The sequence below is a fragment of the Microcaecilia unicolor genome, chromosome 10 (assembly GCF_901765095.1).
Source record: "Microcaecilia unicolor chromosome 10, aMicUni1.1, whole genome shotgun sequence".
Lineage (NCBI taxonomy): Eukaryota > Metazoa > Chordata > Amphibia > Gymnophiona > Siphonopidae > Microcaecilia > Microcaecilia unicolor.
The window spans coordinates 155,853,392-155,876,386 of NC_044040.1; the positions used below are offsets into that span (position 1 = coordinate 155,853,392).

The window sequence follows — 22,995 nt, forward strand, 5'->3', positions numbered from 1 at the left end:
GACGTTAATCACAGTCTACTTAAGGCAGCCTTAATAAATCCAACCCTGATCAAACAAGCTGCATTAGATAGCTTCTTCTGCAACACAGGTTTCGATTGCAATAGTTACAGGTATTTTATGCAACAGGGCACTGCAGCTGTTCATGTTAAAACAGGGTTTCTCAATCCTGTCTTGGGATCCTACAGCCAATTGAGTTTTCAGAATATCCATGAGAAATCTACATGCACCAGAGACCCAGTATATGCAAATCTTTCATATGCATATTCATTGTATGAAAACTCAACTGGCTGTGGGATCACCAGGACAAGTTTGTGAAGCTCTGAGAAAACTGAACCTGGGATATCATAGGTACCAGAGATATGCTTGTGCACTACTTTTTGCTCAAGAGAATAAAGATGTTCCAGCAGATACAAAAATAATCACACTCAAATTTGGTTAAAATGTTTAGTTAATAGATGTTGGAAATATTAAATACACTAAAGATGGGTATTTGTCGATATCCAATTTCGGATGTTTCGCTGAAAATGTCCAAAAATCAAGTGGCGAACATAGTGATTTTCGAACCAGAAAAATGTCTTTTTGTTTTGAAAATGGCCATTTGCTAGATGTTTTTGTGCTTATATGTCTATCTTTTTGGAACATTTTTGTGTGTGTGGAGGGGGGGGGGGGGGGGGGGAGACCATCCAAGGGAAAAACAAACCATTGGGATGTATGGGGGTCAGCATGCTTAGCAGATTGGCCACACAGACATCCAAGCAGAGCAGTGCCCTAGAGGCACTGCAGTGGACTTCACATAAAAGATCCCAGATACACATCTCACCATTATCCCCTTATACTGTATGGTGAGCCCTCCAAAACCCACTAAAAACCTACTGTACCCAACTATACACCACTACAATAGTGCTTATGGATACAGGTGTCACCTATATGTGGGTACAATAGGTTTTTGGTGGGTTTTCGAGGGCTCACACTTTCCACCACAAGTGTAACAGAATTGTATGTGGGCCTAAGCCCTCTTCTCTACAGTGCACTGCACCAACCACTAGGTACTCCAGAGACCTGCATGCTGCTCTAATAGGCTAGCCATAACATCTGAAGTTGTCATAGAGGCCAGTATATATTGTTTCTTTCACATCATGGGGGGGGGGGGGGGGGGGGGGGAGTCAGTGACCACTGGGGGAGGGTCATACCTTAATCCCTCTAGTGGTCATTTGGTCATTTAGTGTGCCTTTTTGTGACTTAGTCATGATTGAAACAGTTCTAAACAAAAGTCTAAACTTTTTGCCCTGGACGTTTTTGCTTTGTTGCATTAGGCAGAAAAACATCCAAGTTTTGGGAACACCCAAATCCCGCCCCCACTGCATACAAACTGCACAGAAAAACATCTTTAAAATGGGTTACAAAAAAAAGTCCATCTTCCACTTTTTGGATATTTTTCTGTTTCGAAAAAGAGCTCCTAAGTGTAGAGACACAAAAGAGTATATTAATTTTATCTGTAATTTTGGACCAGAGGAAAAAAATATGGGAAAATTAGGTTCTTACCGTGATAATTTTCTTTCCTTTAGTCATAGCAGATGCAGCCATTACAGATGGGTTGTGTCCATCAACCAGCAGAGGGAGATAGAGAGCACACTTTTTTCAGTGCCTCATACCAGCTTGCTCCACTGCCTCTCTTCAGTATTTGAAGCTTCCAAAGCAGTATGGCAAACACCAATGGGAATAACATGAGCTTTCCTCACAGCGAACAATGGCCCTACAACAAAGGGCATTAACTCAGAATGGAGGGAATGAAACATCCTCTCGGAGGGCATAAACTCATCCTCCACTGAGACATAACTGGAGGGAATAAACTCATCCTCCCGTAGGGAATAAACTCATCCTCCAAAACATGAAACTGGAGGGAATTAAGTCATCCTCCTTTAATTGAACAAGAATCCTGAAGACTGTTTTCCGACTTTCTTCCAAGGATGGAATCTCCAGGAAACACGAACAGAACCTGAAATAGATTTACAGCAGATAGCATCAGACAGGGAGGGATCATGGCTGCATCTGCTATGACTAAAGGAAAGAAAATTATCACGGTAAGAACCTAATTTTCCCTTCCTTGTCATCAAGCAGATGCAGCCATTACAGATGGGATGTATCAAAGCAATCCCTAGATAGGGTGGGAACAAGCCACACCACGGCCAGCACTTGCGCTCCAAAATGTGCGTCCCTCCTGGCAGCCACATCCAACCTGTAATGTCGGGCAAAAGAGAGCTTAGAAGCCCATGTTGCTGCACTACAAATCTCTTGAAGAGAGAGTGCTCCAGTTTCAGCCCAAGAAGAGGAAATTCCTCTAGTGGAATGCACATTAAAGGCATCAGGCGGAGGCCGGTCGGCAAGCAAATAAGCTGAAAAGATAGATTCTTTAAGCCATCGGGCAATAGTGGCTTTAGACGCTGGAGCCCCTCTGCGAGGACCTGATAGCAAAACAAACAGATGATCTGAGGTCCTGAAAGAGTTAGTAACTCGCAGATACTGCAGCAGAGTCCTGTGCATGTCCAACAGGTGCAATTGCCCAAAAGATTCTGGAAACTCCTCCTCGACAAAGGAGGGCAAGAAAATAGGTTGGTTTAGGTGAAACGCTGAAACCACCTTAGGCAAGAAGGAAGGCACGGTCCGAACCGTGACCCCAGACTCTGAAAACTGCAGAAAAGGGTCTCTACAGGACAGCGCCTGGAGCTCTGACACCCGTCTCGCCGAAGTAATGGCCACTAACAAGACGGCCTTCAGTGTCAAATCTTTCTCTAAAGCACGTAGAAGCGGCTCAAAGGGAGCACCCTGAAGGGCCTTCAGCACTAGCCCCAGGTTCCAAGCTAGACAAGGTGCACGCACGGGAGGACGGAGCCGAAGCACCCTTCTAAGAAACCATGCCACATCCGGATGAGCAGCTAAATACAAGCCTTCCACCTTGCCACTCAGGGAGGCCAACACTGCCACTTGCACCCGCAGGGAATTATAGGCCAAGCCTTTTTGTACACCATCCTGCAAAAGGTCCAGAATCGGTGAGACAGGAGCCCGCAAGGGTGTGATCTCTCTGGAAGCACACCAGACTTCAAACTGGCGCCAAATCCTGGCATAAGCCACGGAAGTGGAACGCTTGCGGGCTTGCAGGAGAGTAGTAATTACTTTATTGGAATAGCCTCTGCCTCTCAATTGCGCCCTCTCAATCGCCAGGCCATGAGACCAAATCGGCCAGCACCTTCCATGGTCACTGGACCCTATGACAACAGGTTGGGAACCAGAGGTAACTGAAGGGGATCCTCTACGAGCATCTGTCGGAGGTCCGCATACCAAGGCTTCCTGGGCCAATCCGGAGTGACGAGAACCACTTCTCCTGGATGCAGCCGAATCCGCAGGAGCACTTGCCCTATCAAGGGCCACGGAGGGAACACATACAGTAGGCTCAGAGGCCAGGGTTGAGCCAAGGCATCCAACCCCGCCGCGCGAGGATCTCTCCGTCTGCTGAAGAAGCACGGGACTTTGGCATTGGTGCTTGTCGCCATTAGATCCATCACGGGCTTGCCCCACTTGGCACATATCTGCAGGAACACTCCATCTGCAAGTTCCCACTCTGCTGGATCGATCTGATGCCTGCTTAGATAATCGGCTTGCACATTGCTCTGACCTGCAATGTGAGCTGCCGACAGAAACTGTAGATGCAGCTCGGCCCAGTGGCAAATTTGTTCGGCCTGCGCGGCTAGAGCTCTGCACTGAGTGCCGCCTTGTCGATTTATGTAGGCCACTGCTGTCGTGTTGTCCGACATCACTCTGACAGCCAATCCTTCCAGGGTCACTTGAAAGGCCAGAAGCACCTGAAACACCGCTTTCAACTCTAGGCGGTTGATGGACCACTCCGACTCCTCGGGTGTCCATATACCCTGGGCATGCTTCCCCTTGCAATGTGCGCCCCAGCCTTTCAGACTGGCATCTGTCACCACTAGGCACCAATCGGGGAGCGCCAGCAACATTCCTCGCCGCAGCATGCTGCCTGAGAGCCACCACTCCATGCTGAGTCGGGCCGCAGGGAGCCAAGAGAGTCTGCATTGGTAATCCTGAGATACTGGAGACCATCTTTGGAGTAGAGCATACTGTAGAGGTCTCAGGTGCACTCTCGCCCAGGGCACCAGTTCCATGGTGGCCGTCATCGATCCAAGCAGCTGGACAATGTCCCAAGCTCACGGGCGGGGCATCCTCAGGAGCAGACGGACCTGATTCTGAAGCTTGCACCGCCTTTGCTCGGGTAGGTACACATACCCCGAGGCTGTGTCGAACCTGGCCCCCAAATATTCTACAGACTGCGAGGGGGTCAGGTGACTTTTGGCCAAATTGACGACCCAGCCCAGAGATTGAAGTACTGAGACCACTCTGGCTGTTACCTGCTGACTCTCCGCAGCAGAGTTTGCTCGAATGAGCCAGTCGTCCAGGTACGGGTGAACCCGAATACCCTCTCGCCTTAGAAAGGCAGCTACTACCACCATAACCTTCAAAAAGGTGCAGAGAGCTGTGGCGAAGCCAAAAGGCAAGGCCCGGAACTGGAAATGCTTTCCCATCACCGCAAACCTCAGAAACCTCTGGTGTGGGGGCCAAATTGGAATGTGCAAGTAAGCTTCTTTCAGGTCCAGAGACGTGAGAAACTCTCCTGGCTGTACCGCCGCAATGACGGAGCGCAGGGTTTCCATGGGAAAATGCCGCACTCTCAGGGACTTGTTAAATTCTTTTAAGTCCAGAATAGGGCGAAAAGACCCTCCTTTTCGCGGCACCACAAACTAGATGGAGTAGCGGCCGCAGCCGTGTTCGGCGGGAGGTACCGGGGACACGGCCCCTATCTGAATCAGACCTTGTAAAGTCTCCTCTACCACCGCCCGTTTGGCGGCAGAACCGCATCGGGACTCCACAAACACAGGGGCGTCAAATTCTATTCTGTAACCGTCTCTGATCAGGTCCAAGACCCACTGATCTGAGGAAATGTTGGCCCACTCCTCGGCAAAGAGGGAAAGACGTCCTCCGATGACAGGACTCGAGGGGAGGGCCGCCCCTGAACTCCAGGCCTTGAGCCAGTGGCTGTGGAACGTTTGTCCGAGCGAAAGGAGTTCCGCTGCTTAAAACGGACACGAGAAGTGAACCCAGCAGAACGCCCCAGGCGGTACCTTCGAGCTTCACGGAAGCGAGGTCTGTAAGAGGAGTGGACCGCCGCACCCTTAGAGGAAGGCCGAGGCCTATCTTCGAGCAAGTGCTGGGGTTTAGCCTCACCCAGGCCCTTCACAATGTTCTCCAACTCTTCACCAAACAGAAGGCCTTGAAAGGGCAACTTCACCAACCTTTGCTTAGAGGCCATGTCCGCCGCCCAATGCCGTAGCCAAAGAAGACGGCGAGCCGCCACTGCTACTGCCATGTGTTTAGCCAAAATATCATAAAGGGCGTCAGCAAGAAAGGACAAGGCCGCGGAGTCACATCTGAAAAGGGCTCCGCTCCATCACCTGGCTGTTCCACTGCCTGTTGCAACCAAGCCAGGCAGGCTCTAGTAGCATAACAACTGCATGCAGACGCCCGAATAGTGAGACCTGCAATTTCAAATGACTGTTTAAGTGCTGATTCCAGTCTACTGTCTTGAATATCCTTCAGGGCAACACCTCCTTCAACAGGGAGGGTAGTTCTCTTTGTCACAGCTGTGACTAGGGCATCCACTTTAGGCATAGCAAAGCAAGCCATATGCTCCTCACTCAGAGGGTATAATTGCCCCATAGCCCTGGAAACTTTCAAAGATCCCTCGGGGTCAACCCATTGAGCTGAAATAAGCTCTTGGATGGAGTCATGCAAAGGAAAGGCTCGAGCAGGCTTTTTGGTACTAGCCATCCTAGGATTCACAGAGAAGGCTGTGCCACTGGCAGGGTCCTCAATAGAGAGAGCCTGCAGGGCATCAGAAATAAGCGCTGGCAGCTCATCACGGTGGAAAATCCTCACCGCGGAGGAATCGTCCAGATCCTGAGTCACTTCTGCACCAGACTCTGGCTCCTCAGACCATGAAGGCCTGCCAGAGTCCTCCAAATCCTCGCAGCGCGACCACGGGGGGGGGGGGGGGGGGGGGGGGGGGGGGGGGGGGGGGGATGGAGGTGCAGCACTCTCTGAAGGGGAATGAGCCCTTCTGCGCTTCATATTCTGCCAATTATCAGGGAATAACGCCTCAGAGGGCATACCCAGGCTAGAATCCAACGGGGGGGGGGGGGGGGGGGGGGGGGGCATTAGAAGAGGCCCATGCCGGGCTTTGTGGGAGAGCTCTTTTAAGCATGTATGCTTTATGCATTAATAAGACAAAATCAGGGGAGAAAAACTCACCCTGGGCACCCGGATCTCTGCCGGGGCTAGTAGCTCCCATATCAGCCTCACTCCGAGGCCTCCCCCCTGGGCTCAGGACTCTCCTTCTCAGTGGAGGTCGCGCCATGTGGTAAATTCAAAATGGCGCCCGCTGCCAGCTCAGAGCGCGAAGAATCGTTGCTCGCCATGCTCGGGCCGGCTCTAACGTCTGTACAGCACGATTTACAGAGCCCGCTGCTGATCTGCGCTTGCCACACTTGGAACAGCGCTTTACTGTCTCTGCAGCCATCGCCGAAAACGGCGGTAAAATTTAAAATGGTGGTTCGCGCCAAAATCGTCCTGATCGCGGGCCCACCCCGGAGGAGTCAGAAAACACTCTTACCTCACTGGACCGAGTATCACAGCGCTTTTTTTTTTTTTAACACTGTGAGGAAAGCAGAGGTAAATAGAACTCCGGAGGCTCAGGTGAGTGGGAAAGGCAGGGAAAGGGCGAACCTATGTGCCTTTAAAGTGAAGCTGCTATAGCCTCCAACACCCCTGCTAACAACTGGCAAAAGCACAGGAGCAACCTCCAGGCAGATTTTAGATGGAGCTCGAAGAAGCTGCAGCCACTCTGCTAGGGGAGATAGAGAATACTGAAGAGAGGCAGTGGAGCAAGCTGGTCTGAGGCACTGAAAAAAGTGTGCTCTCTATCTCCCTCTGCTGGTTGATGGACACAACCCATCTGTAATGGCTGCATCTGCTTGATGACAAGGAAAGTACATATATTCAAATCAGCAGCTTATAAAATTAAAGCATATAATTTTGCTTATCACAAATCCTGCTGCTTTGTATTTTTAGACACACACAAAGATATCTATATTTATCTATATACATCTATATACATATAGGCTACATTTCAATTACAATTTTTAATTGCGATTAATCATACAATTAAAGGTGGGACACAACCAGCAGTCCGGGGTTGGGGGCATGCACTTCCTCTCCTTTCCCACATTAGATATCATACCTTTGCTGGTGGGGATGCTGAAGCCTGTCAGTCAAAGAAATCCACTGCTAAAGTGCCCCCCCCCTTCCTACTCATGCTGCCTCAGTAGATAATGAAACGGGGACGGGAACCCATGGTAACTGAGGGGATGGGGTCAGATTCTATGGGGATGAGGAAAGAGACTGTGGGTTCTGGGTGAACTTTTGTCCCTGTGTCATTCCCTACTTTGAAGCCAGTTAATGAACTGGACCGTTATTTATGTTTGAGTGATGCAGACGATATTTTGATATTTTTGAAAAACATGCTGGCCACAACTGGCAAAATTTGCATGGGGGATCCTGTATATTCCTGCTACCAGCACATCTTCTAAGAAGACATCTTCTATTGCAGGAAGGATTGTGGGAGACAGAAGAGATAGAAGGAATCCTGAGATTGTTGATGACATTCATCCACAGATTAAAAAAACCGTAACAGTGCTTCATAGGGCATATTTCTCCCCTCTAGGGCATACTGAACAGGTTGTATTTTGTACCCCTGGACATTTTAACAGGGTGGAGGATTCCTTGGGGTAGTAGATGTCAGCTATTGTTGGGGTTGGAAGGGTAGAGGGTGGTGGTGTTGGAGTTATTATAGCTACTCGTAGTTATTATTGTTTTCTATTTGTGATTTATAAACAACAGTTGCACAGAATATTGTTCCTTCTTATACTTTAAGAAAAAGATTTATATATAAAATTACAAGTGTTTGAGGCTTCTGCAGATGAGGCAGAGCCAGGGCCCACAGGGATGGAGACAGAACCCACGGGGACGGGGCCAAACTCTGTTCCCATGTCATTCTCTACTCAGTAGCAAGGAAGTCAGCAGGATGCATCCAGTCACTGATGTCGGCACTTCCCGAGCACGCTCAGTTTATGCATGAACTGAGCATACTTGGGAAGTGCAAACATTGGTGGCCGGAAGCACCCCACTGACTTCCTTGTTCCTGAGGCAGTACAAGGAGGAAGGGAGTGACTCAGGCAGTGGATTTCTTCACCTGACCTGGCTTCAGCTACCCCACCAGCCATTGAACAGGTACTGCAGCTTTGGAGGGGGCCTCAGCCCATTCTCTCTCTCTCTCATATGCTCTACCCACCATCACTCATTCTCTCCCTCTCTCATATGTGCCCCCTGTGCCTTCACCCGTTCTCTCTCTCTCAAATGTGATGTGCCTCCCCTACCTCCCCTCCCACAGTTCTCTCTTGATGCCCTTCCCCGCCCACCCACACAGTCAGTCAAGCATCTCTCCCTCCCCGCCTGGACTACCAGTGGCTCTCTCTCCCCTTCCGGTTACTTTTTTATTTCTCCCAGTAAGTCTTCTCCCTGCAGAGGAAGCTGAATTGAAACGGTGCCTTGGCCTGCATCAGGCCTTTCCTTCTGACCCATCCTGCTCCCTTCCGAAAACAGGAAGCTGCATCAGAAGGGGGCGGGAAGGAAAAGGCCCACTGCAGACAGCTGCTGCAGGGAGAAGACTTACCGGGGGGGGGGGGGGGGGGGGGGGGAGTAAACCAGGAGGGGAGCACATTAGATTGTAAGCTCTCTGAGCAGGGACTGTCTTTCTTCTATGTTTGTGCAGTGCTGCGTATGCCTTGTAGCGCTATAGAAATGCTAAATAGTAGTAGTAGTAGTAATTTCGCCAGTGGTCTGGGAGGAGAGGGAGATATGCTGGACCAACCGTGCATGCATGCGTGCAGGCAGGCAGGGGAGGGAGGACAGTTTATTAGTGATTAAAATTTGTAATCGCAATTAATAATTAACACGTTACTTGCAATTGATGTGCGGCCCAAGCATATAACACACACACATATATAGCTTATGGAATACATGGACAAGTTCTCAATACTACACGACTCACAATCAGGATTCCGTCCCCACCATAGTACTGAAAGTGTCCTAGTCACTCTCCTGGCCAAATTCAAGTAGGAAATAGCCACAGGCAAAAGCATTCTTCTCCTCCAATTTGACATGTCGCGCGCATTCGACATGGTAAACCACAATATACTACTAAGACTCCTTGGCCACTTTGGGATTGATGGAAATGTACTTAACTGGATCAAGGGCTTTCTAACCACCTGAACATACCAAGTAAAATCAAACTCAAACGTATCACCACCATGGAAAGCAGCCTGCGGAGTACCCCAAGGATCACCAATACTCTCCAACATAATAGTAACATAGTAGATGACGGCAGAAAAAGACCTGCACGGTCTATCCAGTCTGCCCAAGAAATGTGCCACTTTTTTGTGTATACCTTACCTTGATTTGTACCTGTCTTTTTCAGGGCACAGACCGTACAAGTCTGCCCAGCACTATCCTCGCCTCCCACCATCGGCTCTGGCACAGACTGTATAAGTCTGCCCAGCACTATCCCTGCCTCCCAACCACCATCCCCAACTCCCAGTACCGGCTCTGTTATCCAATCTCAGCTAAGCTCCTGAGGATCCATTTCTTCTGATGATCCCACTGGCAAAGTCCCTATCCAATCGAGGCCTCAACCCGTTCATCTATGCAGATGACGTTACAATCTACATTCCCTTCAGACATGACAACAGAAATAATCAATGAAATTAATGACAGCCTGAACATCATGGACTCTTGGGCAAATTCATTCCAACTGAAACTGAACACTGAAAAAACACACTGCCTCGTCCTCTCATCTCAACATAAGTACAAACCCACATCCATAAACACCCCAGGACACACCCTCCCTACCTCAGACAGCCTAAAAAATACTTGGCATCAAACTCAACAGCAAACTTACCCTTGAGAGCCAAGTAAACTCCGTAATTAAGAAAATATTCTATTCAATGTGGAAACTTAAACGAGTAAAACCTTTCTTCACGAGAGAAATTTTTCGAAACCTAATACAATCAATGGTCCTAAGCCATGCAGATTACTGCAACGGAATCTATGCGGGATGCAAAGAACAACTCGCAAGAAAACTCCAGACCACCCAAAACATAGCAGCCAGGCTGATATTTGGTAAAACACGATTCGAAAGTGCTAAACCCCTCCGAGAAAAGCTGCACTGGCTCCCAATCAAAGAACGGATCATCTTAAAAATTTGCACCCTGGTCCACAAAATTATCTACGGCATAGTCCCAGGCTACATGACAGACCTCATAGACCTACCAACCAGAAACAGAATCAGACCATCACGATCATACCTAAACCTACATTACCCAAATTGCAAAGGACTTAAATACAAAACAACTTACGCATCCTGCTTCTCCTACATAAGCGCACAACTATGGAATGGACTCCTAAAAGCTGTGAAATCAATCCATTACCACCTAAACTTCAGGAAATCACTAAAAACCAATCTCTTCACTTAACCCACCGATCCACCATAATCCCCCACACCCAGCAACACCGCATAACCAATGATCGTACAGGACAATATACAATCTTCATTCCCCCTTCAACCCTCATGGTGCCTGATACACACCTATCTCATTCGATCACAATATAACCTTGTATTTGTTAGAACGCCTTTACGGTACTATGTAAGCCACATTGAGCCTGCAAATAGGTGGGGAAATGTGGGGTACAAATGTAACAAATAAATAATATATATAGGTATGTGTGTTTGTGTATAGCGAAGATACTTACCTGTAAGCAGGTATTCGAGGACAGCAGGCTGATTGTTCTCACATGTGGGTCGACATCCACAGCGGCCCAAGAATCAGCAAAAAATTTTACAAGCAAAATAAAGACAAAGTCTTTTCAGAGAGCTCCGTCGCGTGGGCAGCGCAAACTGCGCATGCGCGAACGGTTTCCCGCCCGCAGCGCGAGCGTGCCTCCTTAATTTAATCAAAAAGCATAAAGACAAATAAGCAACAACTCCAAAGGGGAGGAGGGCGGGTTTGTGAGAAAAATCATCCTGCTGCCCTCGGAGAATACCTACTTCAGGTAAGTATCTTCGCTTTCTCCGAGGACAAGCAGGCTGCTTGTTTTCACATGTGGGGTATCCCTAGAAACCAGGCTCACTCAAAATAATGAACATCGGTCAATTGGGCCACGCAACAGCGAGGACATAACACAGATTGACCTGAAACCAAACTCAACTGAGAGTACAGCCTGGAACAGAACAAAAATGGGTCTAGGGGGATGGAGTTGGATTCTAAACCCCGAACAGATTCTGCAGCACTGCCTGCCCAAACCGACTGTTGCGTCGGGTATCCTGCTGAAGGCGGTAGTGAGATGTGAATGTGTGGACTGATGACCATGTTGCAGCCTTGCAAATCTCTTCAATGGAGGCCGACTTTAAGTGGGCCACTGACACAGCCATGGCTCTAACATTATGAGCCACGACATGACCCTGTAAAGTCAGCCCAGCCTGGGCATAAGTGAAGGAAATGCAATCTGCTAGCCAATTGGAGATTGTGCGTTTTCCGATGGCGACTTCCCTCCTGTTGGAATCGAAATAAACAAACAATTGGGCGGACTGTCTGAAGGGCTGTGTCCGCTCCACGTAAAATGCCAATGCTCTCTTACAGTCCAAGGTATGCAAACTGCGTTCGCCAGGGTGGGTATAAGGATGGGGAAAGAAAGTTGGCAAGACAACTGACTGGTTCAGATGAAACTCCGACACGACCTTAGGCAGGAACTTAGGGTGCGTGCGGAGGAATACTCTATTATGATGAAACTTGATATAAGGTGCATGCACTACCAAGGCCTGAAGCTCACTGACCCTACGAGCTGAAGTAACAGCCACCAAGAAAATGACCTTCCAGGTCAAGTACTTCAGATGGCAGGAATTCAGTGGCTCAAAAAGAGCTCTCATCAGCTGGGTGAGAACAACATTGAGATCCCATGACACTGGTGGAGGTTTGACAGGGGGCGGCTTTGACAAAACAAACCTCTCACGAAGCGAACAACTAAAGGCTGTCCAGAGATAGGTTTACCTTCTACACGACGATGATAAGCACTAATCGCACTAAGGTGAACTCTTACAGAGTTGGTCTTGAGACCAGACTCTAACAAGTGTAGACGGTATTCAAGCAGGGTCTGTGTAGGACAAGAAAGAGGATCTAGGGCCTTGCTGTCACACCAGATGGCAAACCTCCTCCATTTGAAAGAGTAACACCTTTTGGTGGAATCTTTTCTGGAAGCAAGACTCGAGAGACACCCTCTGAAAGACCCAAGGAGATGAATTCTAAGCTCTCAACATCCAGGCCGTGAGAGCCAGAGACTGGAGAATGGGATGTAGAAGTGACCCCTCGTTCTTAGTGATGAGGGTTGGAAAACATTCCAAACTCTACGGTTCCTTGGAGGACAACTCCAGAAGAAGAGGGAACCGAATCTGAGGCGGCGAGAAGGGAGCTATCAGACTCATGGTTCCACAGTCTTGCTTGCGTTTCAGCAAAATCTTCCCTATTAGAGGTATGGGAGGATATGCATACAGAAGGCCTGTTCCCCAATGCAGGAGAAAGGCATCTGGCACTAGTCTGTCGTGGACCTGAAGCCTGGAACAGAACTGAGGGACCTTGTGATTGATATGAGTGACAAAAAGATCCACCGAGGGGGTGCCCCACACTCAGAAGATCTTGCGGACTACGCCCATGTTCAGTGACCACTCGTGAGGTTGCATTACCCTGCTCAGTCTGTCGGCCAGACTGTTTACGCATGCCAGATAAGTGGCTTGGAGAAACATGTTGAAACAGCGTGCCCAAAGCCACATCTGGATGGCTTCCTGACACAGAGGGCGAGATCTGGTGCCCCCCTGCTTGTTGGTATAATACATGGCAAACTGATTGTCTGAATCAATATGACTTGGTTGGACAGCTGGTCTCTGAAAGCCTTTAGAGCAGTCCAGATCGCTCGCAACTCCTGGACATTGATCTGAAGACCTTTTTCCTGAAAGGACCAAGCTCCTTGAGTGTGAAGTCCATCTACCTGAGCTCCCCACCCCAGGAGGGATGCATCAGTCATCAGCACTTTTTGTGGCTGAGGAATTTGGAGTGGACGTCCCAAGATCAAATTGGATTGAAACGTCCACCGCTGCAAGGAATTTTGAAAGTCGGTGGACAGTTGGATCACATCCTCTAAACTCCCCGCAGCTTGATACTACAGGGAAGCTAGGGTCCATTGAGCTGACCTCATGTGTAGGCGTGCCATGGGAGTCACATGAACTGTGGAGGCCATGTGCCCCAGAAGTCTCAACATCTGCCGAGTCGTGATCTGTTGAGATGCTCGAACCAAGGACACTAGAGACAGGAGGTTGTCTGCCCTTGTCTCGGGGAGATAAGCACGAGCTGTCTTTGTGTTCAACAGTGCTCCAATGAATTCCAATTTTTGAACTGGGGTGAGATGGGACTTGGAATAATTGATCAAGAACCCCAGTAGTTCTAGCACCTGAATAGTCATTAACATGGACTGTAGAGCGCCCGCCTCCGAGGTGCTCTTCACCAGCCAATTGTCGAGATAAGGGAACACATGCACTCCTAGTCTGTGTAGCGATGCTGCGACTACAGCCAGGCACTTTGTGAACACCCTGGGCGCAGACGCCAGACCAATGGGCAGTACACAGTACTGAAAGTGCTGTGTTCCTAGCTGAAATCGAAGATACCTCCTGTGAGCTGGAAGTATCGAGATGCGTGTGTAAGCATCCTTTAAGACCAGAGAGCATAGCCAATCGTTCTCTTGAATCATGGGAAGAAGGGTGCCCAGGGAAACCACCCTGAACTTTTCTCAAACCAGATATTTGTTCAGGCCCCTTAGGTCTAGGATGGGACGCATTCCCCCCCCCCCCCCCAACCCCACCATTTTCTTTTGCACAAGAAAGTACCTGGAATAGAATCCCAGCCCTTCTTCCCCTGGTGGAACGGGTTCGACCGCACTGGCCTTTAGAAGGGCGGAGAATCCTCTGCAAGTACCTGCCTGTGCTGGGAGCTGTAAGAATGAGCTCCTGGTTGCAATTTGGAGGTTTGGATTCCAGATTGAGGGTGCATCCTAACCGGACTATTTGAAGATCCCACCAGACGGAGGTTATGAGAGGCCACCTTTGGTGAAAAAACATCAACCTCCCCCTTACCGTCACGTCGTGGGGTACGGACACTTTTACAGAGGCTATGCTGAACTGGAGCCAGTCAAAAGCCCGTCCCTTGCTTTTGCTGGGGAGCCGAGTGGGAGTTAGACGCATGCTGTTGATGAGAATGAGCGCACTGGGGCCGAGCCTGGGCAGGCTGCCGAGAAGCAGGAGTGTACCTACGCCTAGAATAGGAATAGGGAGCACTTCTCTACCCTCCAGAAAACCTCCTAGATGAGGAGGCTGTAGCAGAAGGCGCCCGGTGGGAGAGAGAATCCATAGCATCATTATGCTTCATAATCCGATTAACGAGATCCTCCACTTTTTCTCCAAAAAGGAACATCCACCATCTGCTGCTGGACAGAATGATCCAGGTCAGAGACACGCAGCCATGAGAGTCTGCGCATCACTATACCTTGAGTAGCGATCCTGGATGTCACGTCAAAAGTACCCCTGGCCAGGAACTTGCGAAATGCCTTCTGCTGCAGACCACCTGGCAAAAAGGCTCAGCCAGCTCCGTAGGGAGTGTCTCAACCAAGCTGGACAGTTGACGTATTGAGTCCCGCAAGTGTACACTCGTGAAGAGCTGGTATGACTGGATCTTGGCAGCGGCCTGATATGTCTTTCTCCCAAAAGAGTCAAGAGTCCTAGCTTCTCTGCCTGGGGGCGCTGAAGCATAGTCTCTAGTACTCCTAGCTCTCTTGAAAGTGGAATCCACCACCATGGAATTGTGGGGTAATTGGGACCTCATCAATCTAGGTTCACCGTGGATCCTGTATTGGGACACAGAGGGACGGACCAGTTTTGCATAAGGACTTCCTTCAGTACCTTATGCAGAGGGACTGTCACAGCCTCTTTAGGTGGAGAAGAATAATCCAGGACCTCCAGCATGTCAGTCCTGGGCTCATCCTCAACCTCCACAGGGAAGGGAATAGCCGTAGCCATTTCCCGGACAAAGGAGGAAAAAGACAGACTGGAGATAGTCTTCTTTCCAGCGGAGAAGGGTCAGAGGGAATCCCAAAGAACTCATCAGAAGAGAAGTACCTAGGATCTTCCTCTGATTCCCACGAGCACTCCTGCTCAGTGTCAGATACAACACGTGTCAAGGTACTCTGACACTGGACCTGCCTCGATGCCGAGGAACGATGTCCTCTGTGGTGATGTCGAGAAGTCGACGCCCGATCCGACTGCGGCGAAGATCCCTCCATCAACATCGAGGCAGCACTCCAGACCACAGGAGAAGAACCAGACACCGCTACAGCAGATGGCACAGAAGGCGCAAGAACCCCCGACACTGAAGCTGATTGTCGAAGTAAGCCTTCCAGAAGTTCTGGAAACAAGGCCCAGATACGCTTGTCAAGAGCCGCCATCAGAGAAGGCTGCGGGGCCGGTGGAACAGGCGGTGTCAGAATCCGTGGAGGCTCGGGAGCAGGTACCGGGCTGCCAAGAAACCGACGCATCGGCACCTCCTGTACCGAGGGGGAGCGGTCCTCTTGGCGCCGACGCTCGGGTGTCGACTCTCGATGCCCTGGAGCTCTCGGTATCGTGCATAGAAGGAGAACAATAACAATGCTTCTTAGTCTTCGCTCGACGCCCGTCATCGAGACTCCTCGGTACCGATGGGGAGGACGTGGAATCCTCACGTCTCTTCGGGGCCGGGTTAGACGAAGGTCGTTCCCGGGAGGCCTGCATAACAGCAGGCCCCGAGACAGGTGGAGACCCACTTGACGCCTCACTGCTCCCAGCGCGAGTTGGTCTCTCAGCAGCCATTACCTCTCTCCTCGACATCGATGCTGCTGTCGATGTCGACGCCGACAACCTCAGTACCGATGTCGAAGGACCGGACTGAGCCTCTGTGCCTCTCAAGACGCTTGGGTCCGTTTCTTCATACAAAGACACAGACTACAAGCGGCTGGGCTATGGTCAGGCCCAAGGCACTGGATACATCAAGCCTGGGTATCTGTATCTGAGATGGTCTGGTTGCACTGAGTACAATGTTTGAAGCCGCTGGGTGTCTTTGATGACATGGAAGAAAAAACAGCTTCGGCGAAATCAAACGACGCGATTGTGCCAAGAAAGAAAAAGCACAAAAAAGGGAAAAACCTGACTGTGCGGCCCAAAGGCCGGCTGCGTCGAAAAAGGAAACTTTAAAAATGGACAAAAAGATAAGAAACTATGGGAAAACTTTCTTTTGTTAAAAAATCTTTTAAGAAAAAAGAAAATGGAAGCGAAAATCAGTCGCGAACAGTAGGTCTCTTCCTGGGCCTGAAGGAGCGCAGCGAAAACACTGCTGCACCTAACCGCGGAGAAAAAAGAACACACACAAATACCCACACTGGAGTAACATAGCCACCATTAAAATGTGTCCGCACGTGCTGCAAATCTACCCACAGAAGCAGAAATCTTCCTGTTGCTGCTGTTTTCCATCTATCTTTTTTCAAAAGTCATGGGCCAGTACTGGAGGAGAGGAGTGTCTGCTGCAGAACAACAAGAACAAAGCCAAAGCCAATTCTGCTCTGTGTAGTCTTAAGATCCTGCAAGCACACAATCAAGTTACATAAGTACATAAGTATTGCCATACTGGGACAGACCAAAGGTCCATCAAGCCCAACATCCCGTTTCCAACAGTGGCCAATCCAGGTCACAAATACAAATGCAGATTAAGGAGTCGGGTCTGCAGTCTTCAGCCTAGGTGAGGTTATGGGAGTTAACAGCATCTCTTAACGTTGCTAATCTGTATGCGCTGACAGCGCATGCTTTAGAGATTATCATTCTTTCAAAAAAAAAAAAAAAAAACGGTCTTTTTCAAGACTTTTTCTAACATTTTAATTTCTGTAACACACCCCCATGTGTGTTTATTAATCAACATTTAAGATATTTTTTGCTCATTTGGACCTTAGAAGACAGACTCCTGAGGCAGGCAGGCACTTGTGTGCCAAAACATGGTACTGTGTCGAGTCGAAATTAAGAGTCTTTAATAAAAGTTTTCATCATTGAATACTCCCTGGTTTGTCTTTGAAATGCTCTGATCCGTCTCCCACTCCTTTTTTTGCTGTGAGTTAACAGCATCAGCAGTAGCCAGCCTGTGACAATGGGTTGCAAATTGTTTCAGGGTATCAGCAGCATGGAGTCTCCAGGTTTTTGGAAAGAGGAAAAGAGAAGCCAGATGACAGAAATGGGGTGGGGGCTTGGAAGCAGGCTACAGATTTGTGTGGAATGAGACAGGGTGATGGGAACACGAGAGAGGAAGACTGGATGGGAAGGATTTGAAAAGGAAGATACTAGATGGACAGAGATAAGAATGAGAAAAAAAACAAGTGGAGGATGAGTAAAAGGAGGTAGTTGGCCATTTCTTTGGGGAGCCGGAGGCAGGAAGGGGAAGAAAGAAAGCCCTCCCCAACTTCCAAAAGTGATGTATTCTAAAACCCCATCCAAAACAGTGTATTATGGTTACAAATATCTTGACTTCCAGTTTCATTTCAAGTGTAAAAAGTCGGACACCCTCAATCTAATGGTCCCTCGCTCCTTATACTTTCCACATAAACCCAACCAGCCATTTCATGATGCAAAATTGAAGGGCAAACTATCAGTGGCTTAGCAAGGGCGGGGTGGTGGGGGCGGTCCGCCCCGGGTGTCCGCGGGTGGGGGGTGCTCCGTCGCGTCTCTCTCCTGCCACCGCCTGCCTTTTTCTTTTCTTTTTAAATCCGTGCAGCCACGCAGGCAGCGCTTCGCGTCTGCCCTGTGTGTGCTGTGAAAGAAGTAAATCGCCAGCGCTAGCTTTGGGCCTTCCCTCGATGTCCCGCCCTCTTGTGAGGTAACTTCCTATTTCCTCGAGGGCGGGACATCGAGGGAAGGCCCGAAGCCAGCGCTGGCGATTTACTTCTTTCACAGCACACGCAGGGCAGACGCGAAGCACTGCCTGCGTGGTTGCACGGTGGCAGGAGAAGAGGGCTCTGTGGCTCTCAATGGAGGGGGAACGGGACTAGGTCAGGGGGGGTCAGAGGGGAGAAGGGGATTGGAGAGGGTGGGGTGCTCAGAGGGGAGAATGGGGATTGGAGAGGGGGTGGGGGAGTTCAGAGGAGGGGTGCTCAGAGGGGAGAAGGGGATTGGAGAGGGTGGGGGTGCTCAGAGGGGAGAATGGGGATTGGGGAGGGGTGGGGGTGCTCAGAGGTGATTGGGGAGTTTGGGGGAGCTCAGAAGGGTACTCAGAGGTGAGAAGGGGATTGGGGATGGGTGGGGGAGTTCAAAGGAGGGATGCTCAGAGGTGAGAAGGGGATTGGGGAGGGTGGGGGTGCTCAGAGGGGATAAGAGGACTGGGGAGGGAAGTGTTCATGGGAGAAGGGGTCTGGAACTGGGGGCTGAAAAGGGGCAGGGGCTGAAACTGTGGGGACTGGGGGCTTTAAAGGGGACAGGGAGAATTGGCTGGGGCTGAAGCTCGGGACTGGTGAGAGAAAAGGGCTGGGGTTGAAACTAGGGGCTGAAAAGGGGACAGGGAGAAGTGGCTGGGGGCTGAAGCCCAGGACTGATGGGAGAAAAGTGCTGGGGACTGGTGGGATAGTGGGGCTGAAAAGGGTGGCAGGTGGGAGATGTGGGCTGGAACTGGAACTAGGTGCAGGTGGAAAGAGGGGGCTGAAAAGAGGGGGCAGAGAGAGGGGACAGACCCTGGATGGAAGGGGGGGTGCGTGAGGGAGGGCTGACCCTGGATGGATGGGAGAGGGAGGGCGGACCCTGGTTGGATGGGAGAGGGAGGGCAGACGGATCGAAGGGGCAGAGAGAAAGGGCAGATGGTGGGTGGAAGGGGGAGAGAGAGAAAGAGGGCAGATGGTGGATGGAAGGGGCAGAGAGAGAGGGCAGACACTGGATGGAAGGGACATTAGAGAGGGCAGACACTGGATTTCAGAGAAAGAGCGAAGACAGATGCTGATGGAAGCAAGACAGTGAAAAGAAGATGAGGAAAGCAGAAACCAGAGACAACAAACTGTAAATAAAATTTTTTTTATTTGTTTGCTTTAGGGTATAGTATTGTATCTGTGTTTATGTGTTAATAAATGTTTATAAATAGAACATATAAATAAGGTAATCATTTTATTGGACTAATTTTTAATACATTTTGACTTAACTTTCAGAAAACAAAACCCCCTTCCTCAGGTCAGGATAGGATACTATAACAGCACTATACTGTATTGACCTGAGGAAGGAGGTTTTGGCCTCTGAAAGCTAAATGTATTAGTCCAATAAAATGGTATTTTATTTTCTATATGTGTTTTATTTCTATTTGTTAATTTGTAAAGTGATGATCGGATTTGTTAGTTTTTTCAAATGTTATATTTTGCACAGTACTAGGGGACATTTTCTGTTTCTGTGGTGTTGCATTGTATGCAGAGTCTGGCATCGGGGGTTCAGTTTAATTTTTGTCTAAATAGAAAGTTTATGATTACTTATTCTATAGTGGATTAGGGTGTATCTGTGTTTGTGAAAAAGACATGGCTTTCGGTTGGCATTGACTGTGCAGGATCGACGATCTGTACTAATCTGTCTGTTTTCATTTTACAATAGGTGAATTGATGTTCTAGTGCTCACTGAAGCGTTTAAGATGCTTGTGTGACTTGTAGAAATGATTGCTTATGGTATGGTAGAATTGCGCTATAGGTCCTGAGTGTTTTGTATTCTTGGTATGCCTAGTACTGGATTTGGGGGGGGGGGGGGGTTAAAAAATGACCGGCCCCGGGTGTCAACTACCCTAGCTACGCCACTGCAAAATATACAAATGAACAGGTTTAAAAACAAAGGCAGTGGACACAATACGGTGGGACACATCTGCTATCTCCAAAAAGCTGGGGAAATGAGACAAAAAATATATGCTAAAAGTCAGGAGACTGCTGCTATTGATTTCTACTGCCTTACTAGACAAATGCAGTGCAATACAGATATACGAGACAAGGCCTTTTCTGCGTGTAAAACCAGCTTTATACATGGAAAAACTTTTATAAAATTAACCCAATGTGTCTGAAATTGGGGCTTTGGGGTAGTGGGGCTGCACTTGTCCCATCATCAGTTTCACTACATTACCTAGTGGAGCCTGGGCTCCTCACCATCAACACTGCTCAGTGCTTCCACTGAACTGCACATACTGCTTTGTGCTGTGTGCTCTCTACTTGCACTTGCATATGCAGTAGCACAACCACTGACAAACATCAGGTGCACATATGTATCACCATTTATATATAGATGGATGGATGGATGTATTTAATAATAAATGTCTATTCCTCCCATAAATACCTAATTACTATAGAGAGCTTTCATATCTGACAAGAATAAATGTTATTTAAATATACTGTAATTAGCACCACTGCTAATCATGTTATACTTAGGTATATTAAAAGCAAGAAGCTGGCAAAAGAATCAGCTGTACCACTAGATAACCCCAGAGTAAAAATGGGCACTCAGGGAAGGCAAAGCCATAGCAGCGAGATCAAATTAATTCTTTGCTTTGGTCTTCACCAAGGAAAATTTGGGAGAGATACCGGTGCCAGAAAAGATATTCAAAGCTGACGAGTCACAGAAAACTGAATGAAATCTCTATAAACCTGTAAGATGTAATAGCGTAATTTGACAAATTGAAGAGTAGCAAATCTCCTGGACCAAATGGTATTCATTCCAGAATACTGATAGAATTGAAAAATGAATTTGTAGAGCTATTGTTAGTAACATCTAATTTATCTTTAAGATTAAGCATAGTACCAGAAGATGGAAAGTGGCCAATGTAACACCAATTTTTTAAAAAGGTTCCAGAGGTGATCCGGGAAATTATAGACCAGTGAGCCTAACGTCGGTGCCAGGCCAAATGGTAGAGACTATTATAAAGAATAAAATTACAGAGCATATTCAAAATGGATTCATGATACAAAATCAACCATGGATATAGTGAAGAGAAATTTTGCCTCACCAATCTATTACATTTCTTTGAAGGGGTGAACAAACATGTGGATAAAGGTGAGCTGGTCGATATTGTGATATGGGTTTTCAAAAGGTGTTTTGTTTTTTTTTGTTACATTTGTACCCCGCACTTTTTCCCACTCATGGCAGGCTCAATGCGGCAGGCAATGGAGGGTTAAGTGACTTGCCCAGAGTCACAAGGAGCTGCCTGTGCCGGGAATCGAACTCAGTTCCTCAGTTCCCCAGGACCAAAGTCCACCACCCTAACCACTAGGCCACTCCTCCTCATGAAAGACTCCAAAGGAAATTGGAGAGTCATGGAATAGGAGATAGTGTGGATTAAAAAAACTGGTTAAAAGATAGAAAACAGAGAGTGTAGGGTTAAATGGTCAGTATTCTCATTGCAGAAGGGTAGATAGTGGGGTTCCCCAGGTGTCTCTGCTAGGACCACTGCTTTTTAACATATTTATAAATGATCTAGAGATGTGAGTAACTAGTGAGGTAAAGTTATTCAAATTTGTTAAATCACAAGAGGATTATGAAAAATTACAAGTTATTCAAAGTCGTTAAATCGCGGGAGGATTGTGAAAAATTACAAGAGGAACTTACGAGACTGGGCGTCTAAATGGCAGATGATGTTTAATGTAAGCAAGTGCAAAGTGATGCATGTGGGAAAGAGGAACCCGAATTATAGCTACGTCATGCAAGGTTCCACGTTAGGCGTCACAGACCAAGAAAGGAATCTAGGTGTCATCGTTGATGATACGTTGAACCCGTCTGCTCAGTGTGATGCTGCGGCTAAGAAAGCAAATAGAATGTTAGGTATTACTAGGAAAGGAAAACAAAAATGAGGATGTTATAATGCCTTTGTATTGCTCCATGGTGTGACCGCACTTTGAATATTGTGTTCAATTCTGGTCGCTGTATCTCAAAAAAGATATAGTGGAATTAGTAAAGGTGCAGAGAAGGGCGACGAAAATGATAAAGGGGATGGGACGACTTCCCTATGAGGAAAGGCTAAAGTGGCTAGGGCTCTTCAGCTTGGAGAAAAGGCGGCTGAGGGGAGATATAATAGAGGTCTATAAAATAATGAGTGGAGTTGAATGTGTAGATGTGAAGCGTCTGTTTACGCTTTCCAAAAATACTAGGACTAGGGGGCATGCGATGAAGCTACAATGTAGTACATTTAAAACAAATCGGAGAAAATATTTCTTCACTCAACGTGTAATTAAACTCTGGAATTTGTTGCCAGAGAATGTGGTAAAGGCGGTTAGCTTAGCGGAGTTTTATAAAAAGGTTTGGACGGCTTCCTGAAGGAAAAGTCCATAGACCGTTATTAAATGGACTTGGGGAAAATCCACTATTTCTGGGATAAGCAGTATAAAATGTTTTGTACTTTTTGGGATCTTGCCAGGTATTTGTGATCTGGATTGGCCACTGTTGGAAATGTTGGATGCTGTGCTTGATGGATCTTTGGTCTTCCCCAGTATGGCAATACTTATGTACTTATGACCTTACGACACTGGGCATCCAAATGGCAAATGATGTTTAATGTGAGCAAGTGCAAAGTGATGAATGTGGGAAAGAGGAACCAAAACTATAGCTACGTAATACAAGGTTCCACATTAGGAGTCACAGACCAAGAAAGA

At 48.2% G+C, this 22,995-nt stretch overlaps 1 protein-coding gene across 2 annotated transcripts in view; it reads right to left on the minus strand.

Moving 5' to 3' along the window:
• Positions 1-22,995, minus strand: part of CAB39 (calcium binding protein 39) — a 235,191-nt gene that overhangs the window by 98,119 nt on the left and 114,077 nt on the right. The gene's annotated exons all lie outside the window — the stretch shown is intronic.